Genomic DNA, 13,403 nt, shown 5'->3' with positions numbered 1-13,403 from the left:
CCATCTTCACAGATGAATACTTTAGCAAAACACAAGTTAAGGGTATTTGCTTTGTCCTTCTCTGCAAAATTTATCACTTCATATTATTCCTAATACACTTAATTCCTCCTTGACTTTTACTACCAAAGTAATGAAAAAATCACTTAGGGTCAATCTTAACATTATCAGCAATAACCTTCTCAACCTACCTTTTGGCAATCTGAATTTCCCTCTTCACTATAGCTCTCACATTTTCATTTGCCATATTGTTAACATTATTACTATTTTTTCTGTATTCCTTACATACCTGTCTATTCTTCAATTTTTTAATATATATCTTTATTCATCCATGTTCCTATTGCTTCTCCCGACACTGGGTATGGACATTTCCTATACTGAATATATTAGACCATAAGACAAAGGAGCAGAAGTCGGCCATTTGGCCCATCATGTCTGCTTCGCTATTTTATCATGAGCTGATCCATTTTCCCATTTAGTCCCACTCCCCCACCTTCTCACCATAACCTTTGATGCCCTGGCTACTCAGATACCTATCAATCTCTGCCTTAAATACACCCAATGACTTGACCTCCACTGCCGCCTGTGGCAACAAATTCCACAGATTCACCACCCTCTGGCTAAAAAAATGTCTTCGCATCTCTGTTCTGAATGGGTGCCCTGCAATCCTCAAGTCATGCCCTCTCGTACTAGACTCCCCCACCATGGGAAACAACTTTGCCACATCCACTCTGTCCAACATTCAAAATGTTTCTATGAGGTCCCCCTCATTCTTCCAAACTCCCAGGAGTACAGTCCAAGAGCGGTGAAATGTTCCTCATATGTTAATCCTCTCATTCCCAGAATCATTCTAGTGAATCTTTTCTGAACCCTCTCCAAAGCCAGCACATCCTTTCTTAAATAAGGCCAAAACTGCACACAGTACTCCAAGTGAGGTCTTACCAGTGCCTTATAGAGCCTCAACATCACATCCCTGCTCCTATACTCTATTCCTCTAAAAATGAGTGCCAACATTGTATTCGCCTTCTTCACCACCAACTCAACCTGGAGGTTAACCTTAAGGGTATCCTGTACGAGGACTCCCAAGTCCTGTTGCATCTCAGAACTTTGAATTCTCTCCCCATTTAAATAATAGTCTACCCGCTTATTTCTTCTACCAAAGTGCATGACCTTACACTTTCCAACATTGTATTTCATTTGCCACTTCTTTGCCCATTCTCCCAATCTATCCAAGTCTCTCTGCAGACTCTGTTTCCTCAGCACTACCAGCCCCTCCACCTATCTTTATATCATCAGCAAACTTAGCCATAAAGCCGTCTATTCCATAATCCAAATCATTGATAGACAACGTAAAAAGAAGCGGCCCCAACACAGACCCCTGTGGATCACCACTGGTAACCGGCAGCCAATCTGAATGGGATGCCTTTATTCCCACTCTCTGTTTCCCGCTAATCAGCCAACGCTCTATCCATGTATGTCTTTCCCATAATTCCATGGGCTTTTTATCTTGTTTAGCAGCCTCATGTGTGGCACCTTATCAAAGGCCTTCTGAAAATCCAAATACACAACATTCACTGCATCTCCCTTGTCTAGCCTACTTGTAATTTCCTCAAAAAATTCCGATAGATTTGTCAGGCAGGATTTTCCTTTAAGGAAACCATGCTGAGTTCTGCCTATCTTGTCATATGCCTCCAGGTACTCCATAACCTCATCCTTGACAATCGACTCCAACAACTTCCCAACCACTGATGTCAAGCTAACAGGTCTATAATTTCCTTTTCGCTTCCTTGCCTCCTTCTTAAATAGCAGAGTGACATTTGCAATCTTCCAATCCTCCGGAACCATGCCAGAATCTATTGACTTTTGAAAGAGCATTGCTAATGCCTCCGCAATCTCCACAGCTACTTCCTTCAGAACACAAGGGTGCATTCCATCTGGTCCGGGAGATTTATCTACCCTCAGGCTATTCAGCTTCCTGAGTACTTTCTCTGTCGTAATTGCGACTGCGCACACTTCTCTTCCCTGACACCTTTGAGTGTCCGGAATACTGCTGATGTCTTCCTCAGTGAAGACTGATGCAAAATACTCGTTCAGTTCCTCCGTCATCTCCTTATCTCCCATTACAATTTCCCCAGCATCATTTTCTATTGGTTCTATATCTACGCTCACCTGTCTTTTACCCTTTATATACTTGAAAAAGCTTTTAGTATCCTCTTTGATATTATTACCTCTATAAATCAACCCCATTGTTCCTCAACTGACTCAACATCAAGCAGTTCCTTCCAATTTACCTTCTGAAGTCTTTGCCGCATCTGCACAAACTCTGCCTTTCTAAAATTCAATTCAATCATGGAGGTAAGATACTTGACCACTGTTATACTCCTTTCTGCAAATGTTTACAAAACTCTTCTTCGCCCAGCTTGTGGAAAATCAGATTACTCTTTGATCCTGCTTTTGCTGATGTACAGGCAGACGCTGAAACAGAGGTGGCCATAGTTAAAACCATCCACTGTTGGTCAGGCCAATTCGCCTCCATGCTGCAGGACTGCTTCAATGATGTCGACTGGAATGTCTTCCATGATGAGGACGTCTCGAGTTCACTGATGCAGTCATGTGCTTCAACTGGAAGTGCATTGACAATGTTGTCCCCTAGAAGTTGGTCAGGATCTTCCCAGAAACCCTGGATCAATAGTTCTGTGTAAGCAGCACTTACCGTGTGACATAGAGCTTGCATTGCTGACGATCAGCTAGAGCTCAAGAAAGCAGCTATGATCTGCGCAAAGCTATCAAAACTGCTGAACAATAATACAGGGACAAGACTGAGTCAAGACTCACAACGAATAGCGCACATGACTTGTGGCAAAGGATGCATACCATCGCAGACTTCAAAGCCAAACTTTGTGGTGCTGCCAACATTGTAGCCTCTTCCCGAGATGAGCTCAATCGCTTTTATGCTCAGTTCGAGGTTGCTAATTCTGAGCCTCCGAGGAAAGCCACCGCTACAATCTGCAACCTGGTCATCTCTGAGACTGATGTAAGCAGATGTTTCCAACAAGTGGACAGTCACAGGTTGCAGGACTAGATGGCATCCCAGTGCGAGTACTCAGGAGGTGCGCAGCACAACTGGCAGGTGTGTTTACAGACATTTTTGATCTCTCCCTATCCCAGTGTAGAGTGCCCTCCACTGCTTCAAATTATCTATCATTGTCAAAGGTAACATGCCTGCACGACTGGCGTCCTGTTGCACTCACCTCAATAATAACCAAATACTTTGAGAGGCTGGTCACGGATTACATCTGCAGCTTGCTACCACCCAAACTGGACCCCCTACAATTCATCTACCTACACAACTGATTGACAGACCAGTGTCAATGGTATGTACAGCCAGTACTCTACATACCATCCTTACACATCTGAAGAAGGATGCTTGTGTGAAAATGCTGTTCTTGGACTACAGTTCAGCATTCAACACCACAGTTCCATCCAGGCTTAACAAGAAGCTCAGAGACCTTGGCCTTGACCCTGCCCTGTGCAGCTGGATCCTGGACTTCCTGTCAGATCTCCAGCAAGTGGTAAGAGTGGGCTCCCTCACCTCCACCTCTCTGACTCTCAATATAGGAGCCCCTCAGGGCTGTGTACAAAATCCCCTCCTTTACTCCCTGTATACCCATGACTGTGTCACCACCCATAGCTCTAATCTACTGATTAAATTTGCTAACAACACTACATTGATTGGCCTTATCTCAAACAATAACAAGGTGGCCTACAGGGAAGAAGTCATCTCTCTGACAGTGGTGTCAAGAAAACAACCTCTCCCTCAATGTTGCAAAAACAAAGGAGCTGGTTGTGGATTACAGCAGGAATGGAAACCAGCTAACCCCTATTGACATCAATGGATCTGGTCTTGAGAGGGTAAACAGTTTTAAGTTCCTCGACATCCATATCACCAAGGACCTCACGTGGTCTGTACATACCGGCTGCATGGTGAAAGAGGGCACAACAGCACCTCTTTCACTTCAGATGGTTGAGGAAGTTTGGTATGGGCCCCTAAACCCTTAAGAACTTTCTACAGGGGCACAGTTGAGAGCATCCTGACTGGCTGCATCACTGCTTGGTATGGGAACTATACCACCCTTAATCCCAGGATTCTGCAGAGAGTGGTGAGGACAACCCAGTGCATCTGAAGTTGTGAACTTCCCATGATTCAGGACATTTACAAAGACAGGTGTGTAAAAAGGGCCCGTAGGATCATCGGAGACCCGAGACACAATCAGAAATGGTACCAAAGCATAAAAGCCAGGACCAACAGGCTCCGGGGTAGCTTCTTCCACCAGGCCATCAGACTGATTAACTCATGCTGATTTGAGTGTATTCTATGCTACATTGACTGTTCTATATAAGTTACTGTGATTGCACATTGCACATTCAGGCAGAGATGTAACAGAAAGATTTTTACTCCTCATGTATGTGAAGGATGTAAGAAATAAAGTCAATTCAATAATGGTGATAGAATTCACCCCGCAGTTAGAGAAAGAGAAGCTAAAATTGGATCTCAGTATTACAGATAAATAAAGGGAACTACAGAGGCATGAAAGAAAAGCAGGCCAAAGATGATTGTAAGGGGTAACTGGCGGGGTTGGTAAGAGCAGCAATGATTGGTGTTTCTGGAGTATTTCAAAAAATGTAGCATTCGTACCTCCTAAAGAGGAAGAAGCATTCTAAAGGGAGGATGAGGTAAATGTGGCTGACTAGGGACATAAAAGGCAGCGTAAAAGCAAAACACCATAAGACCATAAAACACAGGAGCAGAATTAGGTCATATGGCCCATCAGGTCTGCTCTGCCATTCCATCACACCTGATTTATTATCCCTCTCAACCACATTCTTCTGTCTTCCACCCATAACCTTAAATACTCTGACTAATGAAGAACCTATTAACCTCAGCTTTCAATATACCCAACGACTTGGCCTCCAAAGCTATTTGCGGCAATGAATTCCACAGGGTCACTGCCCTCCAGCTAAAGAAATTTCTCATCTCTGTACTAAATGAACATCCTTCTATTCTGAGACTGTGCCCTCTGATCCTAAACTCCCCACTATAGGAAACATTCTCTCCTCATTCACTGTATCCAGGTCTTCCATTAGTCGATCGGTGTCAATGAGATCCCACCCCCTCATTCTTTTAAATTCCAATGAGTACATGTCCAGAGCCATCATTCACTCCTCATATATAAAACCTCCTCTGAACTCTTTCCATTGCTAGCACATCTTTTCTTAGATAAGGGGCTCAAACCTGTTCACAATACTCCAAGTGTGGTCTGACCAATGCCTTACAATGCTTCAGCATTACATTCTTGCTCTTATATTCTAGTCCTCTAGAAATGAATGCTAACATTGCATTTGCCTTCCTTACCACCGACTCAATCTGTAAGAGGATGCCATAGTCCCTTTGCACCTCTGATTTTTGAATTTTCTCAGTTTAGAAAAAAGTCTACACCTTGATTCCTTCTATTAAATGCATAATAATACACTTCTCTACACTATATTCCAACTGCCAATTCTTTGCCCATTCCCCTAATCTGTCTCAGTCCTTCTGCAAAGCTCCTCTTCCTCAACACTACCTGACCCTTTGTAATCTGCAAACTTGGATACCAAGCATCAATTTTGTCATCCAAATCATTGACATATACAGGCAGTCCCCGGGTTACGTACGAGTTCCGTTCCCGAGTCTGTCTTTAAGTCGGATTTGTACATAAGTCGGAACAAGTACATCCGGTATTATTTAGTGTCAGTTAGTCAAACGTTTGTCTTAGTATATAGTATATATTTTACCTTTCTATGCATATAAAACACTTAAGAAACATATGTATTCCAATAATTAAACCACTGCGTTGCTTAGTAATAATTGTAGCTTTCATCGGGGCAGTGCCTTTCAAATGCTCCATTATTCTCACTTTATCCGTTATCCTTTAAAATTGTTCCAATTGTTGACCGACTGTAGCCTAACGCTTTTCCAATGACTAATGGCATTTCACCTCTTTCCAAATGCTTTATTATTTCCACTTTATTTTCAATTGCGATCTCTTCCCGTCAATGGAACAGAAACACTGCCGGCGGCAGTTCCCGAGCTTTGCCGGCTCCTGGGTCCTAAGGACCACCCCATTGAGACAGGCTAAATGGGACAAGTGGGGGCTGTGCTGGGTTTGGGTATTTGATCATCCACAATATTCCGTGTGGGAATTTAAACTGAAGGTGGCAGTGTTTTTTTTACGTGGTCGAGTTGCGAGTTTGACATCGACCCAGCACAGATGGTACGGAGTCACTAGATCGACATCAATCCGGCATGGGAACTGTCTATCACTGGATCGAACTTGGGAAACTCCATTCTCCAGCCCGGCGCTGATCTCACTGCGCCACCAGCCCACCGGAACGGGGGGGGGGGGGGGCAGGGTCAGGGTGAATCTTACTAAAAAAAATTTAAGCCAAATACAAAGTTAAACACTCAACACAGTGTCAACGGCAACGACTTAAAATGGCAGACGGCGTTCTCCTTCCTCGGTTCGTAAGTACGAGTTGTCTGTAAGTCGGACGTTCATAACTCGGGGACTACCTGTAATGTGAAAAGAAGCAAAAACACGGACGTCTGTGCAACACCACTAGTCACTGGCAGCCAACTAGGAAAGGCCCCCTTTATTCCTACTCTGTGTTTCCTGCCAATTAACCAATCTTCTATCCATTCACTACCATTCCCGTATTATCATGGGCTCCTATCTTCTTTAGCAGCCTCAAGTGTGCCACTTTGTTAAAGGCCTTCTGAAGATCCAAGTAAACAATATCCACTGACTCTCCTTTGTCTATCCTGTATATTATTTTGTTAAAGAATTCCAACAGATAGGCAAGATTTCCCCTTAAGGAAACCATGCTGACTTTGGCCTATTTTATCATGGGCCTCCAAATACCTCAAAACATCATCCGTTTGCTGCTAGATAGGGTCATCGGTGGAGAGGGGTCTTTTCTCGATGTTATTATCATTCGAAGAATCCAAATCATGCATAGAAGGCATTCAGCCTATCAGTAAGGGAGGTGTTGCTGGTGTTGTCGTGCAGAGTGGTGGTTTGTACATGAACCTGGTGTCACAAAGTTGTCTGTGAATTTTCTGTGCACACTCACATTTCACCTTCCTGATGGCACAGGAGAGTGTAGCTCTTGCTAACCTGAGTCGCTCTGTCCTCTGAAGAAAAAGAATTTCAGCATGTATTATTGTATACATTGCTCTGACATTAAATTGAACTTATTGAATCTATTGATTTGAAGGCAGTGCTCCTTCAAAACAATATGAACTGCTAATAATAAACTGTTTATTGCACAGTTAAAAATAACAGAAGACAATTAACACCATCTTATTCTACGGACAGGCTTCAAATATTTACTTTTAGTAAGCTATAATGAACAGGTATATCTAAATTAATGCATTATAAACAAAAATGTTCTTTATAAGTAATTAACTGTAATTAAGAGTGAATATCGATGCTTTGCATGACAATTCTTGATGCATTTCAACCTTTAGCAATCACTCATTCACTGGGTTAGTAAAATTCCTTGTACAATTTTTATTAGGGTTAAGTTCCATTTCCTCAGCTGTGGTGCCAGACCGTAGATGGTCAACATCAGCATGCTGTCTGCCTCTACTGACAGATAGCTCATGTGAAATGTGAACTGGTCCACATGTTTCAGGATATGCTTGTGCAGTGTTTCAGAGAGCAGTTTTGAACAGCAGGAGCACATTTGTTTTGAGTATGTTGAGTGCTCCTTTCAACTGCTCCACTGAACAAGTTAATGAATATGTGAAATACAGCCTCTGAACTCTTGCAAATGCAAGCACTGTCTGCATACTGTAGAGGTGTAGTACTGAGGAAAAAGATGTTTGAAGATCAAGTCATCAAGACTGGCACAAAAGTCATGATCTAGCAGGCAAGTGCTTCCATTCCTCAAATACTCTTCTGAGACGTGAACCACCTGTAGCAGGGAAAGGATGGGAGAATAAAAGCAACTCTATCTCTGCAAAATCTTCCAAATCCACAGCCAGGATATGCAAACCAAAGTCAAAATCAGCATCCCCTTCTACATAGAATGGAACATAGAACACAGAATAGTACAGCACATTACAGGCCCTTCGGCCCACAATGCTGTGCCGACCCTCAAACCCTGCCTCCCATATAACCCCCCACCTTAAATTCCTCCATATACCTGTCTAGTAGTCTCTTAAACTTCACTAGTGTATCTGCCTCCACCACTGACTCAGGCAGTGCATTCCACGCACCAACCACTCTCTGAGTGAAAAACCTTCCTCTAATATCCCCCTTGAACTTCCCTCCCCTTACCTTAAAGCCATGTCCTCTTGTACTGAGCAGTGGTGCCCTGGGTAAGTGGCGCTCGCTGTCCACTCTGTCTATTCCTCTTAATATCTTGTACACCTCTATCATGTCTCCTCTCATCCTCCTTCTCTCCAAAGATTAAAGCCCTAGCTCCCTTAATCTCTGATCATAATCCATACTCTCTAAACCAGGCAGCATCCTGGTAAATCTCCTCTGTACCCTTTCCAATGCTTCCACGTCCTTCCTATAGTGAGGCAACCAGAACTGGACACAGTACTCCAAGTGTGGCCTAACTAGAGTTTTATAGAGCTGCATCATTACATCGTGTCTCTTAAACTCTATCCCTCAACTTATGAAAGCTAATACCCCATAAGCTTTCTTAACTCCCCTATCTACCTGTGAGGCAACTTTCAGGGACATGTACCCCCAGATCCCTCTGCTCCTCCACACTTCCAAGTATCCTGCCATTTACTTTGTACTCTGCCTTGGAGTTTGTTCTTCCAAAGTGTACCACCTCACACTTCTCCGGGTTGAACTCCATCTGCCACTTCTCAGCCCACTTCTGCAGCCTACCAATGTCTCTCTGCAATCTTCGATAATCCTCTACACTATCTACAACACCACCAACCTTTGTGTCATCTGCAAACTTGCCAACCCACCCTTCTACCCCCACTTCCAGGTTGTTAATAAAAATCACAAAAAGTAGAGGTCCCAGAACAGATCCTTGTGGGACACCACTAGTCACAACCCTCCAATCTGAATGTACTCCCTCCACCACGACTCTCTGCCTTCTGCAGGCAAGCTAATTCTGAATCCACCTGGCCAAACTTCCCTGGATCCCATGCCTTCTGACTTTCTGAATAAGCCTACCATGTGGAACCTTGTCAAATGCCTTACTAAAATCCATGTAGATCACATCCATTGCACTACCCTCATCTATATGCCCGGTCACCTCCTCAAAGAACTCTATCAGGCTTGTTAGGCATGATCTGCCCTTCACAAAGCCATGCTGAGTGTCCCTGATCAGACCATGATTCTCTAAATGTCCACAGATCCTATCTCTAAGAATCTTTTCCAACAGCTTTCCCACCACAGACGTAAGGCTCACTGTTCTATAATTACCTGGACTATCCCTACTACCTTTTTTGAACAAGGGGACAACATTCACCTCCCTCCAATCCTCCGGTACCATTCCCATGGACAACGAGGACATAAAGATCCTAGCCAGAGGTTCAGCAATCTCTTTCCTCGCCTCGTGGAGCAGCCTGGGGAATATTCCGTCAGGCCTTGGGGACTTATCTGTCCTAATGTATTTTAACAACTCCAACACCTCCTCTCCCTTAATATCAACATGCTCCAGTACACCAACCTCACTCATATTGTCCTCACCGTCATCAAGTTCCGTCTCAGTAGTGAATACCGAAGGGAAGTATTCATTGAAGACCTCGCTCACTTCCACAGCCTCCAGGCACATCTTCCCACTTTTATCTCTAATCAGTCCTACCTTCACTCCTGTCATCCTTTTGTTCTTCACATAATTGAAGAATGCCTTGGGGTTTCCCCACTCGCCAAGGCCTCATTCCCCCTTCTTGCTCTTCTCAGCCCCTTCTTAAGCTCCTTTCTTGCTCTCCTATATTCCTCAATAGACCCATCTGATCCTTGCTTCCTAAACCTCACGTATGCTGCCTTCTTGCACCTGACTAGATTTTCCACTTCACTTGTCACCCATGGTTCCTTCACCCTACCATTCTTTATCTTCCTCACCGGGACAAATTTATCCCCAACATCCTGCAAGAGATCCTTAAACATCAACCATATGTCCATAGTGCATTTCCTTGCAAAAACATCATACCAATTCACATCTGCAAGTTCTAGCCTTATAGCCTCATAATTTGCCCTTTCCCAATTAAAAATTTTCCTGTCCTCTCTGATTCTACCCCTTTCCATGATAATGCTAAAGGCCAGGGAGCGGTGATCACTGTCCCCCAGATGCTCACCCACTGACAGATCTGTGACCTGACCCAGCTCGTTACCTAATACTAGATCTAGTATGGCACTCCCCCTAGTCGGCCTGTCAACATACCGTGACAGGAATCCATCCTGGACACACTTAACAAACTCTGCCCCATCTAAACCCTTGGAAGTGATTAACTGCCAATCAATATTAGGGAAGTTAAAGTCACCCATGATAACAACTCTGTTATTTTTGCACCTTTCCAAAATCTGCCTCCCAATCTGCTCCTCGGTATCTCTGCTGCTACCAGGGGGCCTACAGAATACCCCAGCAGAGTAACTGCTCCCTTCCTGTTCCTGACTTCCACCCATACTGACTCAAAAGAGGATCCTGCTACATTACCCACCCTTTCTGCAGCTGTAATAGTATCCCTGACCAGTAATGCCACCCCTCCTCCCCGTTTCCCCCCTCTCTATCCCTTTTAAAGCACTGAAATCCAGGAATATTGAGAATCCATTCTTGCCCTGGTGCCAGCCAAGTCTCCATAATGGCCACTACATCATAATTCCATGTATGTATCCAAGCTCTCAGTTTATCACCTTTGTTCCTGATGCTTCTTGCATTGAAGTACAAACACTTTAGCTCTTCTACCTTACTACCTTTACACCCTTTATTCTGCTTCTCTTTCCTCAAAGCCTCCCGATATGTTAGATCTGGCTTTACTCCATGCACTTCTTTCACTGCTTTATCGCTCCGGGTCCCATCCCCCTTGCAAATTAGTTTAAACCCTCCCGAACCATGCTAGCAAACCTACCTGCAATGATATTGCTCCCCCTCGAGTTCAGGTGCAACCCATCCAATCTGTACAGGTCCCACCTTCCCCAGAAGAGATCACAATGATCCAAAAATCTAAAACCCTGCCTCCTGCACCAACTCTTCAGCCACGCATTCAAATGCCATCTCCTCCAATTCTTACCATCACTATCACGTAGCACTGGCAACAATCCTGAGAACGCCACCCTTGAGGTCCTGTTCTTCAGCCTTCTGCCTAGTTCCCGAAACTCACACTTCAGGACTTCACCCCTCTTCCTGCCTATGTCGTTGGTACCAACATGTATCACGACTTCTGGTTGCTTTCCCTCTCGTACCAGGACGTCATGCACCTGGTCAGAGACATCCCTGACCCTGGCACCCGGGAGGCAACAAACCATGCGGGTGTCCTTCTCACGTCCACAAAATCTCCTGTCTGCTCCCCTGACTACAGAATCTCCAATGACAACAGCTCTCCTCTTCTCCGTCCCATCCTTCTGCACCACAGGGTCAGACTCAGTGCCAGAGGCCCTGCCACCGTGGCTCACACCTGGTCAGTCGTCCTCGCCAACAGCATCCAGGACGGTAAACTTATTATTCAGGGGAATGGCTACAGGGGTGCTCTGCACTACCTGTCCACTCTCCTTCGCTTTCCCCCCTTGGACTGTCACCCAACAACCTGCTTCCAGCAGCCTAGGTGTGACTACCTCCCTGTAGCTCTCATCTATGACTGCCTAATTCTCCCTTATGAGTCGAAGGTCATCCAGCTGCTGCTCCAGATTCCTCACACGGTCTTCCAGATCGCCCAGCCGCAAGCACTTCTGGCAGATGTGATTCTGCGGGAGAGGGGAGTTCCCCCAAGACTGCCACATCTCACAGGAGAGGCACATCACCGTCTCATGAGGCATAGTAAAGACTAACTGGGAACAAACTTGTCCTCCGCCTCTTTTTGTCAAAGCCTCAAATTTCCACTCTTTCACTGGCCCACTCACTCACTGGCCGCTTTCAACAGGCCGCTCCGCTTGAGCTACCCCTATTTATTTGTTTGAGCTTCTTAAACTGCTTGGTCACCTGACCTCGATTGCCCAATCAGCTGCTTTCTGCTGAGTCTGAGCTATTCAAATCTTGATTGTCTAATCAACGGCTTTCTGCCAAGCTATTCAAATCTTGATTGACTTAACTGCACAGTCCAACTGCCAAAACTGCCAGAATCTCTCGAGTCAAAGCCTCAAATTTCCACTCTTCCACTGGCCCACTCACTCACTGGCTGCTTTCCAGTGAGCTAGGGCTAATATTTTCAGCACTTTGAACAGAATAAGACAGAGTCACTTCCAATGGACAGGGCATGAATCCAATATCATATCATGAAATGGAGGAGCTTGGTTTAGAATCTGTCATGTGAACTGTTTAAAAGATAGATGGAGGGAAAAAGATTCAAGGTTTAAAATATTCATCAATCCCTGGGTATTTCTGGCTTATATCCATTTAAATGAAGGAAGAATATTCAGTATGGCACTGATAATCTCAAGCGATAGGTCAGCAGCACACTGATGCCAATGTCAACATTATAAGTGCAACACCCAATCCATCTAAGCACTTCCTATCCCATCTATAGCAACCTCTGCTGGTCCCACAGTGGTCTCACCAATCACCTCAGAACTGGATTAGAAGTGATCCAAGCCAAGAAACCACTCAAGAACAAGACAATTTCTCAATGGCAATAAACATGTCAAAAGTTTCAAAAGAACCCATTCTAATGGTTATTATATATTTCAGCATAACAATTGGTCACAGATTTAACTGAGTCCATTAATGAAACATTTTATTACCAATGTTGTGTCATAGATTCCTTTTGGGATATTTTTCTTTCCAAAGACAAAAAGCAACAAACTGAAAGAGTCACAACTTACCGTAAATAATGTAATGAACAAAATTTTTAATCTGTTGTTTGGAAATTAAGTCAGGCTTGCTTATTACATCATCAAGAATTTGCTGTTAGAAATCAAACTAACACAAAGATGTAGAATAAAAGTTCAACCATCTTGAAGCTACAACATCCATTTATAATGTTGTAACAGCTTGTAGCTGCAGGCTAACAAGATTCAAAGAACAACTATCAAAGTATATATGCAGTATACAATCCTGAGATTCGTTTTCCCACAGACAGCCACGAAACAAAGAAAAGCATGGAACCCATGCAAAGAAAAACAATCAAACCACACCCCCTAAACAACCAACATGAGTGAAAATTAAAACAAATTGAGCAA

General features: G+C 44.1%; 1 protein-coding gene across 4 annotated transcripts in view; it reads right to left on the bottom strand.

The window, feature by feature from the left end:
* The window catches only part of cdkl5 (cyclin dependent kinase like 5), a 533,184-nt gene that overhangs the window by 96,223 nt on the left and 423,558 nt on the right, over window positions 1-13,403 (bottom strand). Inside the window, exon 1 of one of the 4 annotated variants that reach the window (XM_073045863.1) lies at window positions 7,168-7,202. The exons of the other annotated variants lie outside the window; for them this stretch is intronic. The gene's annotated coding sequence lies outside the window, so the exon portion shown is untranslated. Of the gene's footprint in view, window positions 1-7,167; window positions 7,203-13,403 lie in introns of those variants that run through there. 4 annotated transcript variants of the gene reach the window in all.

Source organism: Hemitrygon akajei, chromosome 5 (assembly GCF_048418815.1).
Source record: "Hemitrygon akajei chromosome 5, sHemAka1.3, whole genome shotgun sequence".
Classification (NCBI taxonomy): domain Eukaryota; kingdom Metazoa; phylum Chordata; class Chondrichthyes; order Myliobatiformes; family Dasyatidae; genus Hemitrygon; species Hemitrygon akajei.
Note: the sequence above shows the minus strand (reverse complement) of the source record. Positions and strands in the feature narration are given on the sequence as shown.